Source organism: Corvus brachyrhynchos, unplaced genomic scaffold (genome assembly GCF_000691975.1).
Source record: "Corvus brachyrhynchos isolate BGI_N302 unplaced genomic scaffold, ASM69197v1 scaffold162, whole genome shotgun sequence".
Classification (NCBI taxonomy): domain Eukaryota; kingdom Metazoa; phylum Chordata; class Aves; order Passeriformes; family Corvidae; genus Corvus; species Corvus brachyrhynchos.
Window position 1 is genome coordinate 1,206,327 of NW_008236696.1, and position 18,474 is coordinate 1,224,800.

Sequence of the window (18,474 nt, forward strand, 5' to 3'; positions counted from 1 at the left end):
CTGTTTTGCCTCCCTGCCCTGCCCGGTTTTCCTCTGTCTCCTCACTGGTTTCCTGCCCTGGTTTCCTTCCCTTCCCGGGCTTTCCTCCCGGGTGCCGCCGCTTTCTCCGCCTCCCTCCCCGAAGCGCGGGATCATTGCTGAGATGTGCGGTCACAGCTCAGCGCTGCTGGAGTATTTCCGAGCAAACTCGCTGAGAGGTCGCCACCAGAGAATGGTGGAAGCTGGTTTTCTTAAGACATTAAGGCTCTGGTTATGTGCGCAGAGAAGCCCGGAGTTTCCTGAATTCAAGCTGTGTTACAGAATCACAGATTGGTTTGGGTTGGAAGGGATCTTAACGTTCAACTCGTCCACCCCCCTGCCATGGGCCAGGACACCTTCCACTATCCCAGATTGCTCCAAGCGCTGTCCAGCCTGGCCTTGGACACTCCCTGGGATGGGGCAACCACAGCTTTTCAGGGCAACCTGTGCCAGTTTTTCACCAACCTAAGTGTAAAAACAGTTTCATTGTAAATAACTTCTTTCTTATGCCTAATCTTAATCGACGCTCCTTCAGTTTAAAACCATTACCCCTTGTTCTATCAAAACAGGCCCTGCTGAAAAGTCTGTCCCCGTAATTTTTATAAGCCACCTTCAAGAACTGGAAGGTTGAGTTACTGCCTCCCTGGAGTCTTCTCTAGTTGAACAAACCCAATTCTCTCTGCCTTTCTTCATAGGAGGTGCTCCTATGAAGCATCATCTGATGCCCTCTGAGCATCATCTGGATTCACTCCAGTAGGTCCATGTCCATCCTGGTCTGTCCTATCTGTGTCCTATCCTCTGCAGCTTCTCCTGTAGAGCTCGTACACCTCAGAAGGGTGCCTGTGAGCCAATAAGCTGTGCCATGAGCTCCTTCCCAGTGCTACCAGTGCTTCTACTCCCTGGTCATGACATGATTACTGCCACAGTACATGGACATCAGGTACGTTTTGAGTTTGCTTTATCGGAAGGCACTTTGGGGTTTGTTTGGTGAGTTTTCAAACTTCTAAGGCTCCTTCTTGCAAGCTTTTCTCCAAGCTGTTCCACCCAGATAATTTTCCAAAGGCATGTCCATGCTTTAGGGTGTGTCCCTTGACTTTCCCTGGGGTTTTTGACACCTTCACCACATACAGACTGGGTTATAAGCAAATCCATAATTATCTGCTGATACTTTTAAATCAGCAGAGGTAGCACCTCTGCTGACTATGCAGCCATGGAAAACTGGGATTTCAAATCTAAGTGCAAACATTTGAGTCAGGTCACTTTCGTGCTGTTGGCTACAGGGTAGGATGAAATTTTGGCTCCTGCTCAGCATCTGCTACCTGAGTTCCAGGAAGCAGGTGGGAGTTCTCAGTATCATTACAGGGAAAAATTAAAATCAAGATCTCTTCATCTCTCCTGACTATTGAGATCATCTTTAGAAGACATAACTGCATTGTATTCAACCATTTAGAGGAAAATTAATTGTTTTTTCTTCCATCATAATGTAGCAAAATAATCCCCGAATCCCTGTTCAACGTGGCAGCAGGCAGTTTATTTGTCTGGCTCTTTGAGACATTCAATCTGTGTGCCAGAACAGTTCAGATCTGTGTGATTCCAACACATATGTCAGATGGAGGATAACGTCTTCTCAAAAGTGAGCTCATGGTCCCCTCCTATGACTTCTCAGGAAAGTCAGTGTGACATTTTGGGCTCCTTCTGCTTTGTTTACCATGGTTCATAAATTCTTAAGAAAAATTTCATTTGAGAGAGTCATGTGACGAATCAGTTAAAAGGTGGCAAACTGACTTGGATGAAGACTCCTGCCTGCTGAAGGGAGTTTTTGTGGCTATTCATTCTAGTTGTTTAGGGAGGTCATATCTCATATGAGGGAGTTTCCTTTCAAAAAGAATAGAAACAAAAGTGAAAGAGAGCCAGGGCACTACAGAGCACTCTTGTTCACAGTTAGGAGCTGGTTTGGATTCTGTGTTTTTCCAGCCTCTTCATGGACTTCTCCTCACCCTACAACTTTTAACAGAACTATTTTGTAGGTTAACATACCAGTTCAGGAAAGATTTTTTCAAGACCCATATACTCAGTTTGTTGCCCTCTACCAGGCATGGCCTGTGTCCCCCTGACCCATAATTTTAAATCCTCCATAGGTATTCCTTATGTTTCTGATTTAATACTTGTTTAATTAGTGCCAGGCACTAATTAGTGCAAGGCAAAATTAGCCAAGTGTGGTTTGAAAAGAGCGATGGGAAAAACACACTCAAATCCATCTCTTCAAAAAATTATGAGTTCACTATCTTTCTGAAGATTTAAGATCTGCAAATTTCATTACAAATTTCATTACACAATGTTTATGAGTTTGCACACTGACATAGGATATTCCAAAAGTGAAACTCCAGTCATTTCCAGCATTGAATGCACTTGAAAATCTTTGCTACTTTCAATGCTCACTTTCCTGCAATCAATTTTTGTCTCTAATAAGTGTGAGTTTATACAGAAAATAACTTGTTTTAAAGGTTCCAAGAGCAGAAAATGAGTGTTTTGATGAAATTTTGCCGCAGTAAAGCTGGGGCAGTGACACCAGTGGGAAGGAATGGTGTTAGCATTCTTTTAAACAGAACCAAGTCATGTGTTTGTGTAGTGCTAGACCAGGGCAGCTCCCCAGTAAAACCTCTGATTCTTCCTGGCTCCTTCATCCTATTAAAGCTTACTCAGCGAGCTGTTTAATTAGAGATAAACCTTAATCTGTGCTGTAGACTTAGGAGGCGTCGCTTGGCATGTCAAGGAAACACCGGGCAGAGGACCTGCCACACTTGTCCCCCACCAGTGTGACTGGTAGGAATCTATAATGGCTCTGAAAATGGGCAAAAATGAAGGAAGAGTGACTTGAAAAAGTCCTTCCGTTCCCGTTGCTCACTGATGGCAGTGATGTGGGTGACGAAGGTGTTTTCAGAGGAGGACAGAGGCTCCCGTACACGTACTGCTGCCAGCCGTGCAGGTGGCTGTCACCGCTGCTGCCGCTCCCTGCCAGCCCCGGCACCGCAGGGCTCTGCTCGTTTTCCAGGGCAGACAAAGCAGAGCTGATTTCTGGTACGGAGCAGGTACTGACTTTGATTTCTCTGCTGGGCAGCAGAAGGGGTCGTGTTTCTCATCACAGCATGTAGCTGCAGAGAGGGAATGAAGCCGTCCCTCCTTCCCCCCAGCAGACGCCTGAATGCAGCTCTTGCTTTGGGCTTTGCTGCTCCAGCCATCAGTTCCTGCAATGGAGCCGCCGATTGTTTGGCTCTGAGAGCGCAGTGGGAGATTGCTGTCTCCTCTCCTTCCTGAAGGGAAGGGGAAGTCCCTGCCCATCTCCGCAGCCTCCTAGTTCATCTCTGGGGCGCTGCCACACTCAGCTCAGGGCACGGGTCATGGACAGAGTCACCCTGCCGAGCACCCCAATCAAGCAGGCACAAGGAGCCTGCAGCCAGCACAGAGTTAACCTTGCCGTGTGGTCCTCAGCCCTGCACATGTGCTGGACAGATCACATCTGACTCCCGTGGTTTGTTCATTCCCTCGTGGTCCCCGTGCCAGATTCCAACCTCATGTTTTACTGTTAGTTGTAAACCATCTCAAATCCATGAGTTCATTGTGATTTGTACTGTCAGGGGATCAGGATCTATTTATCAGTGCAATATTCTTTTGGCCTGTGGTGTTACACAAACAACAGCAATGGTTTGGCTGGCCCCAAATACACCTATGAATTAAATTATTCAGACCTGACATCTCTCTTTCAATGCCCCAAGCAGTGGATTTGATAAATAGAGCAGGAAATATCTGTGCATGGACATGCCACGCTCATGTCCAAAAGTGCTGTAGCAACAGCATTCATTCCAGATCTAACTTTGGATCTCTCCATTTTAGTTAAGAAAATACTTTACCTTTTGCCTGTTGATATACTGTATATATTTTGAGCTTGTTCTTAACTTTTGTCAGTTATATAGGGGCACTTCCAAAAGTATATTGTCCTTTATGAGTGCTTGTTATGAAATCTCTCTCTGAGAGATTTAGTGTCATAAAATCACTGAATTGTTTGGGTTGGAAGGGACCGTAAAGCTCATCCCTGCCCTCATCCCATGGGCAGGGACACCTTCCACTGTCCCAGGTTGCTCCAAGCCCTGTCCAACCAGGCCTTGAACACTTCCAGGGATCGGGCATCCGCAGCTTCTCTGGGCAACCTGTGCCAGGGCCTCCCCACCCTCACAGGGAAGAATTTCTTCCCAATATCCAATCTAAATCTGTACTCTTTCAGTTTGAAGCCATTCCCCTTGTCCTAACACTAGTACTTCTTTAGCTTTCAAGCCCTAGGGATTGTCACGAGGCACATCCCACGTGTTATTCCCTGAATGAGTACAGTTGGTTTCACTAGGGTGCCCTGATCCAAGATTCCTTCTCACACTGGGGGTTTTTTAACATAAATCATTTCCATGTCATTGTTTTCATTATGATTTGTAGTGCCACACCTAGGAGTTTCTGTTTGACAGAAATGTCTCACATTTCAACATTTCTGTTTGTCTTAGAGTGAAAGATTTTGATTAAAGAAAAGTTTCTAAATATGTCATTTTGGAATAATTGAAACACCTTTATCATTACAATAAGGCATGTATCCATTGTAAGGGATACATGGCTCTGCTTTCCTGTATTCCCTGGGGATCCCTGAAGTAGCAGGAACTCCTTTCAAGTGCAGATTCCAAAGCTGGACCTGGCCATGTGGCTGTTCCATTACTGCACAACCAGTCTTGTGTGAAGCGCTAGATGCTGCTCAGGCTCCCTGGCTAGGGGAGCAAAGGGAATGTTTATAGATGCTCTTAAGTCTTTTTCTATGTTACATTAACAAAGTGATAATGTTGAAATAGGTTCATTGTAGTCTCAGCTCTGGAGGGAGCTGGGAGGAGATCCATAACACATCCATCTGCCTCCCCAACATTTCAGAAAGAGGAAGAGTTGTCCCTGGCACACAGCAAAGATTTGCTATGCAATTAGCTTAAGCCTTGAAGCATGAAATTTGATTTTCTTTACCATAGGTGAGTGCTTTTGAACTCCACTGAAAATGGAAGACAAATATTTCTCTTTAGGGTGCCAGTTGTGTATGCAGAGAAATTACTTTTTTTTGAGGCTTCTTCTCAGCAAAGCATCTGTCACACACCTGTCTATCTTCATCTGGGCTACAGATTCCTCCTGGGACAGATGAAAATCAGTAACAAGGCTGTAGGTAGAGAAGTGAAGGAGATTTCTCTTTCCTTGCTGGGGCTACCTGGCATTCACAGTCCCCTGTGCTGTCAGCATCGTGGCCAGGGTTTTGCTTGGATATGCTCTCCCAGCTGGCAGCAAAATGCTGTGGGTGCAGAGGAACAGGGGAGAAGCAGGTGGGGATGATTTGTACTTACATGAAGCCTCTTCCCTCTTCCTGGCAAACCAGGACATGATGGATTAATTGGATGGGCTGTGTCTTCTCTTGCCGTTGAAAAAAACGTGGAGTGAATTAAATTCTCGGTGATGTCCAGAAGGATCTCTTTTCCTGCTGTCATAGTTTGGTTTCATCTACAATATGTTTCATCTGTGTTGAGGATGTGTGGATTGGGTTTTGCATCTGTATCAGCACAGCCCTCATGGGGACATACTAATGGAAGTGGGGAAGAGGTTTGTTTGTATCTGCAGCTACTCATCCGCGGCAAGAGCATCGCCGTGACATAGAAGGTGATACCCATTGCTGTGTGTGCACTTTGTGGGCTTATTTACTCTGTGTCCTACTGCTGTGGAGGCTTTGGGGCTGCCTGGTGGCTGCTTTGTTCTGAGGAGTGGCACAGACCCTGGGAAACACCGTGGACTGCTCTGATCTGTAGCAAGTGGGTGTGGCTCCCAGATGATTGATGAAGTGCTGCATATTTCAGTCTGCATATTATTCTTCTACTGTTTCATTTATGTCTATTGAATGACTTCATGCCAGTAGATAGAAAATACTCCTCTGCTCAGTCTTCTGTGCTCTATGATTAGTATAAAGCCCAGGGAATAACAAGAAGAGAATACAGCCATGAATATTGTAGCTATTTCGCCCTGAGTGAGGGACATGGGAGGAATTTCTGGGAGTGGGGTGCAGTGACTCTCATGCAAGAAACACTTGGATGAGAGTCACTCAGGGGGTACCTGCACCACCTCGAACGTGGTTCTTTTCAGATTGACAGCTGTGAATTCAGGGGGGCTGGATCAGGGACTAGCCAGGTGAGTCAGGGTTTGACGGACTGTCCAGAGGCTTGTGAGCAGGAAACACGAGTCACTGGAACCCGTGGAAGACTGGAAGAACTTGAATTACTTGTGCAGATTGCTGGGTTATCAGTTAGTTGGAGCAAAGACGGAAGGGAGCCTTGGCCTTGGTGAATATGCCAATCACATCACGGTGGTGATAAACAATACACGTGCTTTATGTTATAAAGGTGCTTCATAAATGTCAGCTGCAAACGTTATATTGGAATTCTGTGTATCTGCATCTTTGGTGACCAGCTGGTATTTTCAGTGACACCTAACTGCAAAGGCATTTGCCTTCTGTCCTGGAAAAGGGTCATTATCAGGCAGGGAGCAGAAATTCCCCACAGCTACTGCCAAAGAGAGCATTGAAACAGCTCTGTGGCCAGTTTGCCACAAGAACAGAGTCTGAATTGATCTGGAGCGGATAGCAGATGGCAAATTTTGCCAGATGTAAGATGTTTTCTTGGGCTTGTAGGCACTGAAACTCAGTAAACAGAAAGAGCTTGAGGAAGAATAGAAAGCGAAGCAGTCTCCTGGGTCAAATTTCAGTTTCATCATTCCTACTCCAAAAGTTGTGTAATATTTAACTGAAAAAAGACATTTATAACCATAACAATATTTAACTAAAAGCAAACTGCAGTGTACTTCATCAAGCTGCAGTATATTTACTCTTGGACCAAGATTTTTGCTTTTCCTCACTAATTTTCAACTTCAGCTAACATTCATTTGGAAAACAAGAACTTGAGTGTCTGGGAATAAAACTCATGTAACAAACGCTTCCCTGGGCTCTTCGAAACAGGATTTCCTTATTTACTTGGAAAGGAAGTTGGAAAAGGCTCCTGACAATAAATATCTAATGCAAAAAATATTAAAGTGGAGAGCATAATATTTTTTTAAACAACCCCACTGGTTTAGAGCTAGAGATTGCTACACAGCAATCAGTTTACTTGTTCTGGGTAACCCACAGCACTTATCTTTTCCCATTAATTTTTAGCTAGCCCTGAGATGTAACTTAATACAGGAGTGCTCCACCAAACAAACCCTGGAGACTTTTTCATATCTTAGCAAGCAAAACATTCCCAACTTGTGTTTTCAACTTTGTTCAGTCATTACTCTTATTTGCCTGAACACCACAACAATATCAGCAGAGTTTTAAAGTAATCTATTAACCAGAAAGGTGATTCAGGCAGTGCAAATAAAGACCATCTGAAAACAAAATGTAAAGTGTCAACCCTTGGAAGGAATGAGATTGCACAGAGGTGCTTTGAGCCTTATCAGTCTCATCCTTCATTGTTCCAGGTGTCTCCTCAGACCAGAGTGCACAGGATTCAGGAATCCCTGGCATTTCAGATGGTGATTCCAGGTGGACTTTTAGGGTTGTTGGGCGGTTTTTCTGCTGAAGAAAACATCCATATGATGACATAATCTTGATATAGGTGACCTTTTTTAAGGCCCAGCTCCTAGAGTTTATAAAGATTTGTAGATGTAATAAGGAAAAGAAAAAAAAATCAGGTTTTACTGTGAAAGAGGAAAGGCTGGAAATACAGCAAAAGTATGTCCTGGGGGTTCAAACATAACTTCAGATATTAAAGGAATCCAGAGTTGCCTGTAAAATATTTTGCAATAGTAAAGCCATCTCAAAACTTTTTTAATGATGAGTGTTGGAAACTTGTTTTGGCAGAATCAATGCATGAGATTGCCATGGAGAAGGCTTGGGAGGATGTTTGGGTCCTTATTAAAGCTACATGGACATAAATAGCTATGGAGTCTCTGTTGCATGCCGATATTACCTGACTGGGTAAGATTTTGCACTTCTTTAATCTCCTGGATAATTTTGGGTTTGGGGTGTATACTGGTTAAGCTGGTTAAGGATTTGTGGAGTTTGGGATAAGAACAAATTGGAAATGTTGCAACAGAATGTTTGCATTAAAAGAATAAATGCAAAAGTAATTTCTTTATAACTAGGAAGAATTATCACCAAAGGGCACTTGAAAAATAATTGATGACTGCAATCAGCCACTAAAATAGTTCTTCAGCACAGTTAGATTTTAAAACTACCTCCATGACTGACTTAATTAAAACAATTACCAAGGGATTTGCCTTGGCTTAAAATGATATGTCTGTCTCTATGACTTTTGGAGGCAGGTGAACTCTATCTCCTTGGCTTCTCTAAGGCTCCTGTCCAGTAACATATTTGGGACAATTAGGTCCTTAATCACCTAGAGAAGAAATATCACTCACCCTGGCACCAGAGAGCCATTCCCAGCACAGAGATTGTTCTGGCATGTGACTCAAGGGCTTAATTTTAAAAAATGGGCAGTTAATGTTGCAGATGCAGTTTTGTGAAAGGAAAACACCAGGAGATGATGATATGGCTTCACAAACTTCCCCCCGCTCTGTTGGTGCCTTGGTGTCAGTGGCAGCAGCAGGATGTGATAATTGGGTAGGATCTGATACCCATCTCTCTACACAAAGCTAATGCCAGCGTGAGGATGACTCTTCCCTGGCCATGAGGAGGGCTCAGCTGCCCATCCACCATCAGCCTTAGCCACTCCAAAGTGTTTTTGTCAGTGCAGAGGTTGGATCTGGCTCATCATCAGGCTCTGGCTTCTTTTAAGGTGATAGTTTAAAGGAAAAGACTCGGTGAATGGCTTTCTCATCACCTCTGCCATAAATTTTTAATGAGTGCTTTCAGGCTGCTGAAACTCTCCTGTCAGAGATCAGTGGGGAAAATCTTACCTGTTATGTAACACTCATTTTGGGAAAAAACCACTGTTTATGAGAAACACAATGCTTACTTCCTCCAGTGAGATTATCATTGGTTTTGTTTTCCTTTTCTTTGTTACCAGCAGTTCCATGTTTAGCTTGAAGTGTCTCTGAAGGGAGTTACCGACAGAGCCTCAGCTGAACCTGCTTTCTGTTTCTGTTACCAGCCACATCTTGAGGTGCTTCCCAGGACAGTCTGTACCTGTGGGAGGTCTCAGCTGGGGCCAGGTGAGGCCTCAGTCAGACACAGCTCCAGAGATGCCACCAGCAGCTTTCCTGAGTTGGTGGTTTGGCCATCCCACTGGCAATATCCATTGACATCTCCCACTGCTTTTCAGCATGTTTGAAACAAAAATTCAGTTTCCCAGAGAGGTTTGTGGTGTGGTGACACAGAGGGTTCTGTTAACCTGCTTAAGAGGCGAGGAGGTGCAGGGCAGGGTGAGAAATTCCATCCCAGGCTGTGGCCTGAGCTGCCCTTTAGTGAACAGGCTGAGAAAATGGGTCAGTCCCTCACACAGGTGGGTCAGGCCCTCACACACCTCCTTCCACCACAGCTTCCCACCCAGATGTGAAAAAGGTGCTGATGTCACTCCCTGCCAGCAGCCAGCTGTGTAAAGGACCTCTGCCTTACGCAGGGAAACACAGACCCTTCTCCATAGAACACCTTTCACGGAGGCTGAAAGTGGAGCTGGGGAAGCACCTCTGGCTTGGCTGTGAATGTCATGAGGTAGATGTGCATTTTAAACAGAGAGAGTAGAAAACATGAGACCTTTGAACTCACTGTTATCAACTGAAACAGGAGAATGGAGTGAAATTCCAATTTTAATTTGAGCAGTGAGGTTACTATAGAGCTCATCATGTTTGCCAGTGCTTCTGTTCTGCTGATTGCTGATAGATATGCAGATTTTATTTAAATTACAGGATAGCAGAAGACAATGAGGTGCTGTCACAAATCTAGACAGAAGGGTTACTAGGATTTCCAGAGAGCTGTTGGGAGTGAATACGCAAAGGATGCTCAGCTCTGCATATAACTTTATTTTCTTTTCTTCAATGTGTCTCCTTAAGAAACATTTACCACCACTGGCCCTCTGTCACATGGAAGAGGTGCTGTTTAGTTTGTATCACTTAAAACTGTTAAACTGTGCACAAGCAAGGGCTGCTTCTTCAGAGAGCCCTTGTTCTGCAGCTGGTTATGAAAGAGCAATTTCGTTGTCCTTGCAAGACATTAATAGGGAGGAAGTTAGAAATATTTTATAAATATCCCATACATAGCCTATTTATTATGCTCATTTCCTCTTCCCTTGCTCAGAAACTGTCTCAGGGTCACTTGAAGCTGTAGCTGAAGATGCACAGCAGCTCTCCCCACGCTGCCATGCCGACTGCAGACTCAGATTTGCCTCCTATGGCCACACTTAGAATGAATCAAATTCTTTCGGAAAGAATTACACACAGTCCTGAAAATGGTTGTGTGCAGGTATGGCAAATCAGATATGCCCTGAATATTTATAATAGTAATCTGTTTGTTCTCTTGTGCTTGCCATGCACAGCTGCACAGGCATTTATTCTCCAGGGAGCACAACAGCTGGACAGGGCTAGCAGAGATTGCTGTGATAATATGTTTGCAAATCATTAGCAGGACAAGGCACTAAAGCCCTTTGAAGCTTCCCACAAAGGATTCAGCACATCTGAGTTAGCCAGGGCAAGGGCTGGGGTCTGGCTCTGGGGGAGGGCTATGGCAGCAGGAGATGGAAGCTGGCAGGAGGGGATTTTTGGTATGAAGAAAAGCAGATGTGAACACGGGGTTTGTCCAAACTCCCTTTCCAAGCACCGCTTCCTGCCTGCTGAGGAGGCACATTTTTGTTTCAAAAGAGCTGAGTCAGGTCCCAGTATTACAGAATTGATGCTCCTGAGGTGGGTTTTGATGCTTCATCTGGTTAAGCACACAGAGGAATCCCCTTCTCACCACCAAACCAGTGCCAGCTTTCCTGCTCCACTGAGTGCTGTGAAGGAACAGGCTCCCATCCAAATAGGACCAATGCTGTTGTCAGCCCAGATGCAAGTCAGAATATAGGTCAGCAATGCTCCATCTCTGCTAAACATGTCCCTGAGGCTGTTCTCTGATCCCCAGCACCAAAAACAACATTGCAGAAAGAACAATAGCAATGCCAGAGTTACAGGAATCAGGTTGATTTTGTTGCCTCTGGGAATTTTACTGCTGAGTCTGCCACAAGGAAAAAAAGCTGGGTGCCAACACAGCTGGGTGCTGCTTTAGATTTTAAGCTTCTTTGTGGTAAAAGTGAATCAGTTTTCTCCAACACTGAACCTTTTTGAAGGTTAGCGGCAATGATTCACAGATCCATCACTGCCTTACTTGGAAAAGAACCTGTTGCACATAAAAATAGGTTTAATAACCTCTTTCCTTCTCTTGCAAGTCGCTCCTTCAATCAGAGAGAGGGAATTTTGCTAGCCAGCTGACTGCCAGGGCCTCCAGAGTACGGTTCTTAAAATGCAATACAGGAAATTCCCCAAATTTAAAAAATGTTCCAGAGGCAAGATTTGTAGGAAAAAAGCAGTAACTTCTTCTTCATTTGCACTTTTGCAAATCAAAAGAGGGGCCTGAGGGGTAAATTGCATTCCTTATTTGTAATCCTGGCTTGCTGTGGGTCTGACCCAGGCTGTGTCTGATTCTTGAGGTCACATAGTGGTTTTAACTCCAGATTTGCATGTGAAAAAAGCATTCAGTGATGCTCTGTGTTTAGGCATGACCTGCAGGCAGGCAGCAAGTGGGGAATGTGTCTTCAGTGTGACCCTTCAGCTGCTGGTGCTCACCTGCATCCCACCAGAAATAAGTTTGTGAGTTACTGGTTCTCTTCATTCCCCTGATCAGAGCCAGTCCTGTTGTAACAGCCTCCACAGGCTCAGAGCTCTTGTCCCTGCTCATGATAGAGTTCATGGAGAGAGAAAAAAAATCCCCTCTGACCTCATCATTTCTTGGCTATATCTGTCTGAAGGCTGGATGGCTGCACCCTCCTCAGGGCAACAGGCTGACAGGTCCCCACAGGTCTGAAAAGAAAATATCTGGTGTTCCTTTCCCTTCTTTTGGGTTTTTCTGAGCTCTGCACTTCTTACTGTAGTTTTTAGGGCTGGAAACTTACTTTTGTTTTCTTTAGGAAGAAACGTTTGTGAATCTAGGCTTGATTATTCACCTGTTTCTGAGGTGGTGTTTCTGTGGACAGCAAACTGCATCAGGCTGATGGAGATGTGAACCAAGGGGACACCTGCCAGCTCAGAGCCCCTGAGAGCTGCACTGGGCTCTTTGTCAGATTTCTCCTCTGACTTTAGCCAGATTCTTCAGCTTTTCTTCCACAGTGTGTCCCTGTCTTCAAGGAGACCATCAGGTGGAAGAAATCCCAGAAGCCAATCCCCCCCCAGGCAGATTACGCAGAATTCGTGCCTGAAGAGCTCTTTGTGGGAATTGACTTTCAAGGCTGAATTATTGATGCATTGACAAACTTCTGCTTTCTTTTCACAGAGAAGGAACATCATGAGAAACAGACTGCTGAAAAATCCTGCTAATCAGATAATCCTTGAACATGGTGCTGCTCCAGACTTGAAGTCTCCACACCTGCATGGATGTAGAGGTCTATTCTATGAATGAATGCACACTCCTACCTAAACCTGCCCACAGACATTCAAATATATGTCTGTATTACAGATGTAAGTCCTCCCAGTGCACGGTAATCCTGGCTTGGTGCACTTAGCAAAACTTTGATTTATTGGGCTTTAAGTTCTCTGGATGACAATCATCCCCAGATGGAGTACTGCTGTAGTTGAGCCAAATATCTCTTTTGCCTGTAGGACACCTGCTATTACACTTTCTTAACATGGAGAATGTTCATTTTTCACCCAAATACTGTTCACTGTTAGGTAAGCATGTAGCTCTCCAAAATTCTTGTCAGGTTACTTTGCTGTTTCTGGCAGCCTGGAGCAGAGGTTTGATGTATGTTTAATGTGTATTTACACTGACCTGGAGGATTTGCAGTTCTAGTAAAACATCTTGTATTCACCTCATTCTTTTCTCAGCTTTATGTCCGTAGAAGTATAATATCCAACCTGGCTTCCAAAGTTTCTCACCTAATTTCTGCATTTTGGTGGGTCTCAGCTGTTACAGCAGAGTGCAAAGGGTCTTGTAAGGGTAGGAGAAAGTGTGCAGGGTGTAAGAGTTGGGTGATCCTAGACAAGATATTTATCTTCTGAGCAGAAATGTTCAGGAAGCTTTAGCTGAAGTAAATACAAAGGCTTTAGGTTGTGTTTGGATTAAGATGCTATTCATTCACCCAGCAATACCAATGCTGACAGGTCTGTGTAGCTGCAGAAGGATTTGTGCTTTATCCTGACACAGGCAGCATCAGCAGAAAGGTCAGCCAGTGGTCACGTCATGGAGCTGAATGCTCCCACAGACTGAACCTTTGTGGCCCAAGGAGTGTTTTTAAACTATGTGGTATCTACTTTTGAAATCCAGTTTTCAAAAGGCAATATATATATATACATATACATATACACACATACATATATATATATATTTCTGAAGCATTTCTTCCTTGTCATGGCAGTTTAACATTGCTGGACTCATTTCAGTGCTGTGAGTGTGCAGAGTGGAGGGAACACAGCTCAGGCTGTGCTGCTGGCAGCTGAGGTAATCTAGTCATGACTTGCTGTGACTTTCTTGTTATGAAATCACTGGTACTGGATAAACACAGAACATCTGCCTTCCATCCCTTCTAACACCTCATTTTTGGCTGTAAATAAGTGCTCGCTGTAGCACTGATCTGAACTGAAGATTGTAAATGTGCAGGTGAGTGAAGACACCTCAGAGCTCTGCAGTGAGGCATCAGGAACAGGAGTGATCCCTGCAGGAGCCACAGAGGCACAAATCATGCTGGAGACTCACCCAGCTAATGGGATTACTGGGGAGAAATGCTGTGCCCTTCAGGAGCTGGCCTTCAGCAATACAGCGAGGGGTCTATTGGAACAAGCACTGAAATGTCAGGGTGCAACCTTACACTGCAGCAAAGCCAAGGCAATGGCTCTTGGATGCTGGGAAGAGACTGTTCTGTCACTCAGCTGCTTGCTCCCACTGCCTCCCAGGAAGCTGTCAGGAATTCACCTGTCCCTGCCCTGGGCCAGCCCATAGAGCAACCCAAGAAATGCAAACAGCTCCACGTAAACAGACAATAATTTCTTTTGGCAGTTTGCTCCCTGACTGGAGTTTCCCCAGATGTTTTGTTTTCACAAGTGATTGGTTTTGGGTTTGAAATATGTGTGTCTTTGGGACCTTGCATTGGATGTGGGCCTGCCCTCATTCCAATTCACAGCAAATCCCAGGAGAACTGCAGCAGGAAGAGGCTCGTTTCATGGCTCACAGCCTGGAAATACTCTTCTCAACATAGTGTGGCTTTCCAAAACTGGAGGGGATCAACAGCATCAGTGCAGTGTTTTGTTAGGTTAGATGGCCAAATAATCTGTGAAGAAGCCAAATACAGACATGCTTTCCTTTATAGTTAGTAAAAAATGCTTTAAAAAAATGGTGAAGAGTTGCCAAGAGTTCCTTGAGTTTTAAGTTTAATGAATATTTGCAGTTTAGAAGTTATTTTCTCTGGCTGGATTTGTAGATCAAACAGGAGAAAACCTACCTTGACTTAAAAGTCAAGGAAAAGTATTTGTATTTTTACTTATTTCACCTTTCAGCTCTGATGGACTTAAAGCTCTGGCAATGTGTTGGTGTATTTGTCTAAGCCCATAAAGATAATCTTAGCCCTCAAGGGCTTACAGTCAAAATAATTTCTTTGCAGTTCCTTGGGTCCATAAAAACAGCTGAGTAGCACCGATGGGAGTATTGTGATAGTTCACCTCCACTGTACTTGCAGGGCTGATGCCTTAAGCTGGGCACAGATAATTAAATCTGTTGCTGCTGTCAGGTTTGTAGGAATGTCCTTCTGTTTCAAAAGCCTTTTACCAATTGCACCTGTAATCACAGAAGAATCTTTCAGTAAAGTCCCTCAGGCATGCAGGGAATGGAGAGGTGCACCCAGCAAGATGCTCTGTCTGATCCTACTCCTCCCCAGTCACTCTGCTGACAAAGCTTTCTCACACTTGTGTGAAATGCTAATGTGGGAGGGGGATTCCCTGGCTCCAGTCCCTCCTGACATTTTCAATCCATTTCCCAGGCCTGTTTTTCCATCCTGAAGTGTAAAATTAATTTTGATGAAATCTTGAGTGAATTAAACTGCAACACAGCGATCTCTTTGCTCAACTCATATTTGCTGTCTGCCTTATTTATATTGAGAAGAAGCACTTGGGCATGCCAATTGTCCTGTCATTTTTTTGCCTTGTGCATCGAGCCTTTGGCTACTAGAATTAAACTGGAAAATACAATTAAAAGCATTAGCTGTAGCAGACATACAAAAAAATATCATTACATGCTTGACAATGTTCTCCTTCATATTGTTAATCCCTGCAGATCTACCTCTGTTATTAGATTTCATCCACAGATTTTATTTTTCTTGGAAGACTACACTAATTGGAATGAGAATTCCTGGTTGTATAAGGAAAGAAAAGGAAGATGTCACCAAGCTGGAAAGCCTCACCTGACTTTTCTTGGTGAGTATGGTCTAAACTTGAACTTGAATTGAGCAAATATTATTCAGGCTGCAAATTATTTGCAGATAGCTGGACAATGTTGTTAGGTAACATGTTTGGCTTGCTGCACCAGGGAAAATATTTGTGTGTAAACTCAAATTATTATGTAAACACACATTTTTACATAAACAGAGTTGGTCTGTGCTGAAAAGCAGAGAGAGGCAGCTCAGATGGGATCTGGGCAAACCCTTCCTCCCTACACACTTTGGCAGGGAGCACGGGCTTGAGAGCCATGCTGGTGATATCCTGCAAGGAGCAAACTTAGGTACTGAGAGTGCAAATGTCCTTCAATCTTCACTCCCAGATTAAAATACGTGATCAAAGAAAAGCAAAATTCTTACACACAAAGTAGCTGCAGCAAGTTGGAAAGCACTGCTGCTGAGCACAGCACTGAAATTTCTGTAGTTCTTTTCCCTGTGAAAATATTTTGGGGCAAAAAAGTTCCTGATAAGACAAGAAAACCTAAAATGTTGTTAAACCAGTGCAAACCCAGGTTATTTGCCTTATCAGTGAAACAGAGAATGCAAGAATGCCTAATGCTAGTGCCTCTCAATCCACTGAGCTTTATTGCCTTCTTTATGGTGAGAATATATTATTGGTCATATAAATAGCTCACAGAACACTTAAAAAATATACCTCTTAACCTCTAGTAGAAACACACCATTGCAAGAAGACTTTATTGAAAAGACCTCACAGAAATCCCTCAGTTTAAACCTCCTCTCTACCCGTGGCTGCCACCAAGAAAGTAATTCTAAAGAAAACAAATGTCTAGAGAACCAGGGGCAGGAGAAATAAAAGGGTGAGAAAGAAAGACAAACCTTCACAAGTCCAACTGAGTGGTGACATGTCTGCATCTGCAGTGATGGGATCAACACAGACAGGCTGGCACCTGTGCAGAGTTAAAACAGACCAGGCTGGGAAAAAGTGACTTTTTCCTTACCCAGGGCCAGCATTTCCAGCCCTGCATGCTGTGCTGCATGCAAACATGCTAAATACTTGAGACATTAAATCCCAACTATAGCAAAAAGCTGAAATTACAGGCATTTAGTGGAAGAGCAGTATTTTTAAGAATGGTAGTGCCAGGAGCAAGATACCTCTGGCTGTGTGCTGTTTTGCAACATTTTATCATTTCTTGTTAGTCCTGATAAAGGCTGTAAAAGAGTGTGTAAACCAGGCAACCTTGCCCAGCTGGACTTGTTTCCTTTAATGATTACTGCTCAAGGGAGACCAGAGAGAAAAGAGAAATGAAACTCTCTACACCCAGGGCAAACAAAACTTCAGATCCATGGGACACTTCAAAGCCCATTAACGTACTCTTTTCCTCAGTTGTAAGGGGTTTGGTTTTGGCTGGCCAGGTCTGGATACTCCCAAGAAGGTTTTGCTAAAGGGCAGAACTGTCCTGATTCGCACAAGATCCCAGCATTTCCCAAGATTTCTGTTGAGTGCTGCAACCTCCCGGCTCCAGGAGGGCATGGCTGAGTCAGTAAACAGGCAGGGCTTTTTGGCCAGCCTCCTTCCTTATGAGCTACGAGCAGCAGATTGTTTAATATTCAAAGCACTCTACTGAAACCACACTGGCTCATTTATTTTCAAACATTTCAGGGAAAGGGAAACAAGCTGAGTGGAGGGGTGGAGCAGATAAGCAGCAGTGTTTTTCTTTCCTTGGCTCAGTATTTTATTGACATTGTGGAAAGCACCGGCTCTAAAAGTTTTGACCTTACCTACCTGTGTTGCAGTTCGCCTATGCTGAAAAATACAATAAAATCCCATTTTATTTTGTTAGTTCCAGTCACTGCTCTCCTTGCTCTGGTGTCAGAGGTTCCTTTACCAGCACATTAGATGAAGCAGCTACAAATAATGTGGGCAAAATTTTCTAATCTGAGTTAGTTGTGTCCCTATTCAAACCTCACTGACACAGCTGAGAGATGCTCACAGATCCTTCTGGCTGGGGCAGCAGCTCCTGCTGCTGGGCTCTTGGGGCTCTGTCTCTGTCAGCTGTGGGCCCAGAGCTCCTCAGGGCAATGTCAGTCTCTCTGTTGGATTTAGCAGACTGTAGTTAAGGTCCTAAAATGACAATATGTCATCTAATTTGTTCCTCACTGAATAGCTAAGTCTGCTCAGCTGTGAGGAGTGTAATATTTTTGGAGGACTCTCCATGCTCCCCAGCCTGCAGCAGCTTGGTGCTGTAGGAACATTGTCAAGGAAGAAAAGAGCAAACTTCCTCAGTTAGGGCAAGTGCCAGTCCTGGTGCCAGCCCACTGGCTGCTGGTGTGTTTGTGTCCTAAAATCCTTGCCTGAATAAACACTGCTGACACTGTGGTGAACTGGTGCATTCTGCAGTGCCTTGCACAGGAGACAGAAATCGCATGGATTGCGTGCAACCCCTGTGGCCGAGCCCTGGGCTAGTGAATCCCAGCCTCTGGCTGCTCCAGCTCCCTTCGGGAGCAGAAAAGGGGCTCCCTAGGCTGCCAAAACAGCTCTTTTTGTTAAATTCACAATCTCTTCCTTCAAGCCTAAACGAGGAAACGCCTCCATTGTTTTGCTTTGCCAGTTTATGAAGAGCTGGCCCATGTCCAGGTGCTAGGGCAGCAGTGACAGAAGGGGTGGAATTCCCCTGCCCCACCTGGAGCAAACAGCCCCCTCTGCCCTGCTGGGGCTGGCTCTGCCCATGGGAGAGCTCCTGCTCCCAGGCCTAGTGGAGGCACAAAAGTTAAACGCAGC

General features: G+C 44.5%; 1 long non-coding RNA gene across 1 annotated transcript; it reads left to right on the plus strand.

Moving 5' to 3' along the window:
• The first annotated feature begins 820 nt into the window (after positions 1-820).
• On the plus strand, positions 821-15,780 carry LOC108444860. Its single transcript, XR_001859564.1, has 4 exons — positions 821-958; positions 7,970-8,086; positions 12,587-12,771; positions 15,575-15,780. It is a non-coding gene; the product is annotated as an uncharacterized LOC108444860 (long non-coding RNA).
• Positions 15,781-18,474: the final 2,694 nt, after the last annotated feature.